Source organism: Ursus americanus, chromosome 13, assembly GCF_024610735.1.
Source record: "Ursus americanus isolate L20-20 chromosome 13, mUrsAme1.1.p, whole genome shotgun sequence".
NCBI classification, from domain to species: Eukaryota; Metazoa; Chordata; class Mammalia; order Carnivora; family Ursidae; genus Ursus; species Ursus americanus.
The window spans coordinates 54,721,368-54,730,407 of NC_142139.1; positions in this window are offsets into that span (position 1 = coordinate 54,721,368).

Below are 9,040 nucleotides of genomic sequence, written 5' to 3' on the forward strand. Positions count from 1 at the left end.
TTTAATAAATGCCTATGGCAATGGACCCCACTGGGAAATCCATTTGCTACTGTGTAATTAAATAAGAGCTCTTTGAAGAGTTCATTGGACTTCTGAATTAAATGAATTAAATCGACTGGAAAGGGCATAAAAGGAAGGTAGAAGTTCCACTGAATGTTTTTTTTAAAGAGCCCAGCACTGTGCTTTCTAAGAAGTGAAATGAGTCTTCAGTCACTGTCAGTAATGTCTGGAACTCCAAATGTATAATGAATGTTCTATTGAGGTGTTGTATTGTGGCTTTAGTATATTCAGAGATACCTGTTACATTAATTTATATTTTGTGTATCTGTGAAGCAAGAGATTTCCAGAGTTCTCTATCAAAGGGAGAAACTCTAAGGCCACCTGAGAGCATGCAAAAATATATAGATGGGGCCAATTATTGCTCTAGGCATCCATGATGAGATAACTATCTAAAGTTTGGCCAATTATGTTGACTCTTGGGTCTTCTCCTTTAGCAGGGACAACTTGGTTAAAAGATGGGAAAGCGGCAGCATTCCACTGAGCTCCATCACATACAGTAGTGGAGTCCATCTATAAGACCTGCAAATTCCCAATTCTGTTCACTCAATTTTGTTCTCCAGGTAGTCAGAGTGTCTGGGAGAGGGGTGACCTCCTCCAACACAATGGCATCTGGCAAGAGACTAAGGAAAAGAGATAAGGAGGACTTGTACAAGTGAAATGTGCCAGAGAGCCCATGTTTGGCTCCATCCTATTGCAAGGAAGCCTTGGTTGCAATTCCAAGTTTGTGAGGTATTGCTTCCATGACCCAAAGCACAATGGGCAATTGAGTACATAAGGTCATATGCTCAGGGTCTATAAAATTCTCTACTTCCAGGAGATCCCGGTGTGTGCTCAGTAAATGCCACTCTAATAGTGCATAGTACAGAGCTGAGGAGGGGCAGTATTTTGTATCAGAAGTCCATGGGCAACTTATGTACATCATAGGTGGTCCAAGACTCTGGGAGTCATGAGAGGAGGTTATTAAAGCATCTACAGTAGGGTGTCTCTGACACTTATGAGGGTGCCTCATGATTTCAATTTAGACAGATTTCATAACATTTTGTTGGAGGGGACCCCATTTAAGGTTGACTGACTTGCAAGTTAAACTATTGGTGAAATTTAAAAAATAAATAAATGCAGAATATGCTGCCTCCAGACCCCCAAAAAACTAAAAGTTGTTAGACTTGTATTGATATTGTGGGTGCTACGTGGGACAATAGCTGGGTCATGACATTGCCTGAGATAGAGCAGCCCTCAAAATTCACAAAATAATTTTCAAGAATTTCATCTGGGAGGCAGGACCTTGCACTATGTGTGGAGCAATGGCTCATCCCCTTTTTTGTAAGCCACATTGTTAGTATTTGTATGTCCTGAATAAGTATTTCAAATGAATAAATTAATCTCCTCATAGCTGGACATAGTTAAGATTTTGCCTTCAAAGACTGTGTGCAACAGCAAGGCTGCTGAAATACCCCATGGGTAGCCTGGTAGAGGTGTATTGTGACTGAGATGCTTTTGAAATAGGCACTGAACAGACCATAATTAACTATTTCTATAATGCCAAATTATTTAGTGGCTGCTGATTGGATGGAGGCAGTAATTTTAACAATACTAAGTATTGGGTATGAGGGCCTTAATGAGGTGGACCTTAATGCTGTGGACCTCACTAACGCTGTGGTAATCCATTGTTAGGAGCCATTCCTTCTTTTCAAGTTTAGGAACATGACAAACTAGGCTGTTAAATGGAGAAGCAGTGAGGACGATCATTCCTTCATTCATTATGTCACATATAATTATGTCTTATGCTTAAATTCCTGAAAATTATTTGTCAAGAGTATAGCAGTTTAATACTATATTGTTTTGCTTTTAATTTTTTCTCTGATAATGATGTTATTGTTCTTTCTGAAGCTTACCTGACATGTGGCTTTGTAAGGAATTTCAATATTATTTTTCCAGATATAATAGATTTTTTAAGTCAAGATTTTTGCATGCTTTCTTAAAATCATAATGCCAGCATCTTTCATTACAAAGAGAATTCATGCTCTACTAAATTTGTTTAGGTTTGAATTGTGTGATCATACTGTCAATATTAAATTTAAAAATCATAAATAAACATATGGTATTAATAAATTCATATGTATACCTATGGAATGTAACCATGTCAACAATAATTTATTTGCCTCTTTACCCTGCAGAAACAAAACATTCCAACAAAATCAGAGATGCAGGTATGAAATTAAAATGAGCTTACTGGGTCTGTGATATTTCTGCCATAGGCTTTTTCAACACCTGTTGATAAGTTGATTCTCAGAGGAAACATTGGCGGCTAAAGATACGCCAGCTCTGTAGAAATTCTTTCCCAAAATAGTGCTGAGCAAATTGTTAGTTCAACAGAAGTAGACAATGAGCAGACCTGAGGATTTTGTGTGGCAGAGCAACTGTCTTCAATGATTGTAATTTTTTAAATATTTAATTCCATCTTTGGTCCAACAGCTGATTTCCTCCTTTACCATATTTTTCCTTCCTTTCTGTTTTCCCAAGGATTGACAGCCACACCCTTCCTCAGTAGACTTTCTTTGGTAAACAGCTCCAGAAATTGTTATACAGCTGCCCCTAGTTGTCTGTCAGTGACGATTCCACTTGCAAGTTTGCTATTTCCTTTCTAAGTATCTACATGAGGCATGTACAATGCAAATTTTAAGAGAAAATGAAGGCTATCAGTTTTTATTTAGATCAGATAAGTTTGAAAGCCATTTTTAAATAGCCAATTATTCTGGTAGATTTGCCTTTCTCCTCTCGTGAAGAAAAAAAATCAAAATGCCTCATCCAGTCAAGCCTTTGTTTCTCTTTGTATCAACTCATTTAAAACATTAAAATCTCCAGCCATAAAAAGTCTCCATTTTTTAATAATGTGTTCATATTGTAAGTACAAATGATTTTCTTCTTCTTTCCATTAATATTCTATGAGTTTTTTCTATGCTAATGTAAACATTTCATAAATACCACCTTCTATGACTAAAATTCCATGAGTTTATTTAACTATTCCATTAAATTAGAGATTTAGGTTGTTACCCATTTTTGCTATTATAAATAATGTTGGGATAAACATGATATCATATAGTTCCTCAAAATAGAGTAGGATGGGATGAATCAAAGGAGATGAACTTTTTAAAGTGGGCACACCTGAAGTGTGCAGAAGCTAATCTATTCATAAAAGGATCTAAAGATTTGCAATTCTACAGAAAAAAAAAACTGGCATAGAGTAGAGAACACTTTCTTTCCGGGGTTTAAAATCAATGAAGGTCATTTTTAATGCTCTAGAAAAACATACTAAGTTCATGTGAATTGCTTTAAGCTTCTAAGTTTTAGAGTAATTTGTTATCCAGCAAGACACAAATACACATTTTGATTTAGGATTTTAGAAACGAAGCACAACCAAGTGTGGCTACAGAACCAAGGGGCTGAAGGTGAATAGAGGTAAATATCAGCAGATATAAGCAGGCCAAACAATAAATATGAGGCAATATGCCAAGGGTGTGGAATAAACAGACAAATGGGTACTGATGTCACCCAAGATAATGTTGGTCTTAGTGTGAGGAAAAGAATCAAGAGCCCAACTGGATCCGAAACCTTAATTAAGTAAGATAGAGCTGGATGATGATCAACTCAAAAGACAAGAGCTTCAAAAGAGCAAGGTTGTGTTTTTTTTAAGATTTTATTTATTTATTTGAGAGAGAGAGCATAGGGTTGGGGGGTGGGGAGAGGGAGAAGCAACACCCCACTGGGCAGGGAGCCCAATAAGGGGCTTGGTCCAGGACCCCAAGATGATGACCTAAGCCAAAGGCAGCCGCTTAACCAACTGAGCCGCCCAGGCACCCCAAAGCAGGCCTTTTTATAAGAAGTAATCATTTGGAAACTGTACTGGGGCCCACCAAAAAGGCCACTGATCCCATTTCCCAACCTCCGATGCACATGGAAGTGGGTTCTGGTGGTAATGTGAAAGTGCATGGGAAACGTGCTTCAACCATACCACCTTCAGTGAGATGTGGTGAGACCAAATTCAGATCAAGAAAGAGAGACCAGAAAGAGCTTGACAGTTTTGCTATTCACACATCCCTGGGTAAAGCATACTGTGCAGGGCCACTCAAAGGAAGCACCAGTTAAGAGGTAGAAGAGGAGGGAGAACTGTGGACAAGAATTTTTTTAATTTATTTTTTACTGAGGTATAACTGACTTACACAACTTAATATCAAAAAAAAAATCTGATTTAGGGGCACCTGGGTGGCGCAGTCGTTAAGCGTCTGCCTTAGGCTCAGGGCATGATCCCAGAATTCTGGGATCAAGCCCCACATCAGGCTTCTCCGCTAGGAACCTGCTTCTTCCTCTCCCACTCCCTCTCTCGCTGGCTGTCTCTTGTTCCCTTGTGTTCCTCTCTCGCTGGCTGCTTGTGTTCCCTCTCTCGCTGGCTGTCTCTCTCTGTCAAATAAATAAATAAAATCTTTAAAAAAAAATCTGATTTAAAAATGAGCGAAGGACTTGAATAGACAGTTTTCCGAAGAAGATACAGAGACGGCCAACAGACAGATAAAAAGATGCTCAACATTACTAATCAGGGAAATGTATATCAAAACCACCATGAGATATCATTTCACACCTGTCAGATTAGCTATTATCAAAAAGACAAAAAATAACAAGTGTTGGCAAGGATGTGGAGAAAAGGGAACCCCCATACACTACTGTGGAATGTACATTGGCACAGCCACTATGGAAAACACTATGGAGGTTCCTCAAAAAATAAAAAATAGAAATACCATACAATCCAGCAATTCCACTTCTGCGTATTTATCCAAAGGAGACAAAATGCCAATTCAGAGAGATATATGCATTCCTATATTGACTGAAGCATTTTTTACAATAGCCAAGATATGGAAGATATGGAAGCAACCCAAGTGTACATAAATAGATGAATGGATAAAAAAGATGTGACATCTTTACTGTGCTTTCCATGGGAAGGAATTGGTGAGGCAGGGTAAGCAGCCTTAGGATTGGCTGATTTGAATAATTTCAAATTAGTGGGCTCTGAGGCACAAAGACAGTTCCTGGTTGTCTGGTACCTGGTTCTAGGGTGATTAGGGTGGGTATATAGGAGTCTAGAGTGTGGGAGCCCTATAACAGAGGCGGTTGGGGATGTAGACTTAAAGGACTGCTCAAGATGGGGAACAAACTAGCCTCTAGACAGGACCTCAAAACTGGGTCAAGAAAACATTCTAAAAACATTCTATTACAAAACCTTATTACTTTCCATGCACTATTTCACCTTAAGAGTTTTAGCTGAACTACTCTGTGTAAATTTTCCAATTAGAACTTTTGCATTTCATATTCTTATAATATTTTTATAACAAGTATGTTTTTCTCCATTACGGATAGACGAAAGACATGTCACATTTTCCTTATCTTTTTGAATGAAAGAATGTCCAGCTCTAAGAGCTCTCTCAGAAGCATAAGCTTTTCTTCCTTTTCTCCTCTCCTCCTTCTCCTCTTCCTTCCTCCCCTTCTCCTCCTTCTTCTGGATTTCTCCCTTCCATGGCATTACACCAGGATTTAGGAATTTGGTATTCGAAGGAAATGTGGGATAGGCCTCCCTCTGGTTAGTCCAGCGTCCTCACCACTGAGACTCATTGTGAGATTTATTGCTCCAGCCCCCATGGCTGTTAAAAAGTAAAGGCATCCAACCTGTCACTGCAGCCCCTGAGGCCATGATGCTTAATGCTCAGTGCCCAAGTGTCTTCACTCAGACCCTGCTATGAATGGGTGCTTTTCCTACCCTGCATGAGTATCATGGCCAATCACAAAGCCTACCATCACTCTGTCCTTCTAGGTTCTGAGAACCCAACTCTCTCCCAGGCTGGAACCAGCATCTTACCCTAGAAACACGAGCCCCCGCCCCCCCATCTCCCTACAATCCAACATGTTTGTTTCAAATCAATGTCACTTTGGGGAGGTAAGGGTTATACCTGCATTTGCAACTTTTTTATTCTTATGATTGAGAAGTATAAAAAGATGTGAATTTCTCTCTGGGATAAAAGGATTCTAAACTTAAAAGACTTGACTAGACTTCCTGGGAGACAGAAGGGGGAACTTATACTTTTTTATACATTTTAGAGGATGGGGAACTTTTACATTCATTTGCAAATAGTCCACAGCAACAAAAAGAAAAGAGTATTATTTTATTGAAGAAAATATTAAAATGGGCACACATTTCCTCAGCACACACTGGGATGGGATTGTAAAGTTTACATGGGATATCCTAAAGTTATTTCCTGATGCAGTTTAGTCTGGGGGGGAAAAGTGGCGGGACACTGAACAAGTACTATTAATTCAACAAAACATTTAAAAACATTGATATGATTTATTATGACATGATATGGATTTATTTTGTTATAATTCTGCTAAGAAAAAATTAGCAATTAATTTTATTTGAAAATAATATATTGTACACATGGTATTATTCACCATTTACCTAGTTAATCCTGATGGTCCATTCCCCAACACAACATCACCATGATTTTTCAAATGTTAACATTTATATATATATACATCATATCTTGTTTGAAGAAATAAAACTACAGGTACGGTTGAAGCTCTTATTTCCCCCTCTGCAATCCAATTCCCCCAGACATACTCTAGTGATTCATCTGCTGTCTTCTGGGTTTGTATTGGCAGGTGGAAGCCTTTCTGGTTTAGTTTTTCTGGACAAAAGTGGGGATGGGAAGGTAGACTCTACCTGTCCCCAGGCATTCTTTCAATCCTGTTTTCAGTTCCTATCTCATTCCCACATATATCCATAGTTTGCCAATTAAAAGTACTTACAAAGTGCCTGGTGCCTTCAATTTCTGGATTTCTCTGGGGCTCTGTAGACAATTCATTTGCTTCTCATCAGCATCTCTTTCCACAGCGCTTTAAGTTTTTTCCTTCTCTGCTCTCTGATTGATTCATTGATCAGTTGATTGATTTTCTGCTCTCTAATTTAATTAGACCATTGCTTCACCTGTTTATCATTTCCAACAATTTTGATGGTTTCTGGAATCTTCTACCATCTCCTACTCCCAACTTTATCCTTATAGGTTTGTATTACTATATGTGGGGGGTTTAGGAGGGAAAATCATGTGTTCAACCAGCCGAGCTCACAAAGAAACTCCTTTACATAAGAAATTCAATCAAATGTGAGTATGAAGTATCATTTAAATAAAGAAAGCCTCTGTAATTCAATTCTAAGTTAACATAACACAGAGTTTTTTAACACACGAATACCTTGGAGCCACTGCAGGTTCAGTTCCAGACCACTACAATAAAGTGAATATTGCAATAAAGTGAGTCAAATAGTTTTTTTGTTTTCCTAGTACATAAAAAAGTTATGTTTACACTATGCTGTAGTCTATTAAGTATGCGAGAGCATAATGTCTAAAAAAAAGTATATGCTTTATTTTTAAAATACCTTATTGTTAAAAGAAAAAAACAAAACCGCTAACCATCCTCTCAGCTTTCAGTGAGTTGTAATATTTTTGCCGGTGGAGGGTCTTGCCTAGTGTTGATGGCTGCTGACTAATCGGAGTGGTGGCTACTGAAGGCTGAGGTAGCTATGGCAATTTCTTTAAAAAACAACAACAACAACAATGAAGTTTCCTGCATCAATTGATTCTTCCTTTCACAAATGATTTCTTCCAAAATTGGGGTCAGCCCTCTCAAACCTTGCTGCTGCTTTATGAACTAAGTTTATGAAATATTATAAATTCTTTGTTGTCATTTCAACAATCTTCACAGCATCTGCACCAGGAGTAGATTCCTTCTCACAAAACTACTTTCTTTGTTCATCCATAATAAGCAACTCCTCATCTGTTCAAGTTTTATCATGAGACTGCTGCAATTTAGCCACATCTTTAGGCTCCACTTCTAATTCTAGTTCTCTTGCTTTTTCCATCACATCTGCAGTTACTTCCTCCATTGAAGTCTTTAAACCCTCAAAATCATCCATACGAGTTGGAATCAACTTCTTCCAAATTCCTGTGAATGTTGACATTTTGACCTCTTTTCCATTAATCATAAATATTCTTAATGGCATCTAAAATGGTGAATCCTTTTCAGAAGGTTTTCAATTTACTTTGCCCAGATCCATCAAAGGAATCACTGTCTATGGCAGCTATCACCTTACCAAATGTAATTCTTAAGTAATAAGACTTGAAAGTTGAAAGGACTCATTGATCCATAACTGTAGAATGAATGTTGTGTGAGCAGGCATTAAAACAACATTAATCTCACTGTCCATCTCCATCAGAGCTCTTGGGTGACCAGGTACATTATCAATGAGCAGTCATATTTTGAAAGCAATCTTTTTTCTGAATATTAGGTCTCAACAGTGGGATTAAAATATTCAGTGAACCATGCTGGCAACAGATGTACTATCATCCAGTCCTTGTTATTCCATTTATAGAGCATAAGTAGAGTAGTTCTAGTATAATTTAGTATAATCCTTAAGGGCCATTTTGAAATGGTCAATGAGCATTGGCTTCAACTTAAAGTCATCAGCTACATTAGCCCCTAACAACAGAATGAGCCTAGCCTTTGAAGCTTTGAAGTCAGTGTTGATTTCTCCTCTCTAGCTAGGAAAGTCCTAGACAGCATCTTCTTCCAACAAAAGGCTATTTCATCTACATTGAAAATCTGTTTTTCAGGGTAGCCACCTTCGTTATTTATCTGAGCTAGATTTTCTGAATAACTAGCTCCATCTTCTACATCAGCATTTGCTGCTTCACCTTGTGCTTTTATGTTATGGAGATGGCTTCTTTCTTTAAACCTCATGAACCAACCTCTGCTAGCTTCCAGCTTTTCTTCTGCAGCCTCCTCACCTCTCCCAGCCTTCATGGAATTGAAGAGAGTCAGGATCTTGTTCAGGATTAGGCTTTGGCTTTAGTAAATAAATATTGTAGGACTCCTGGGTGGCTCA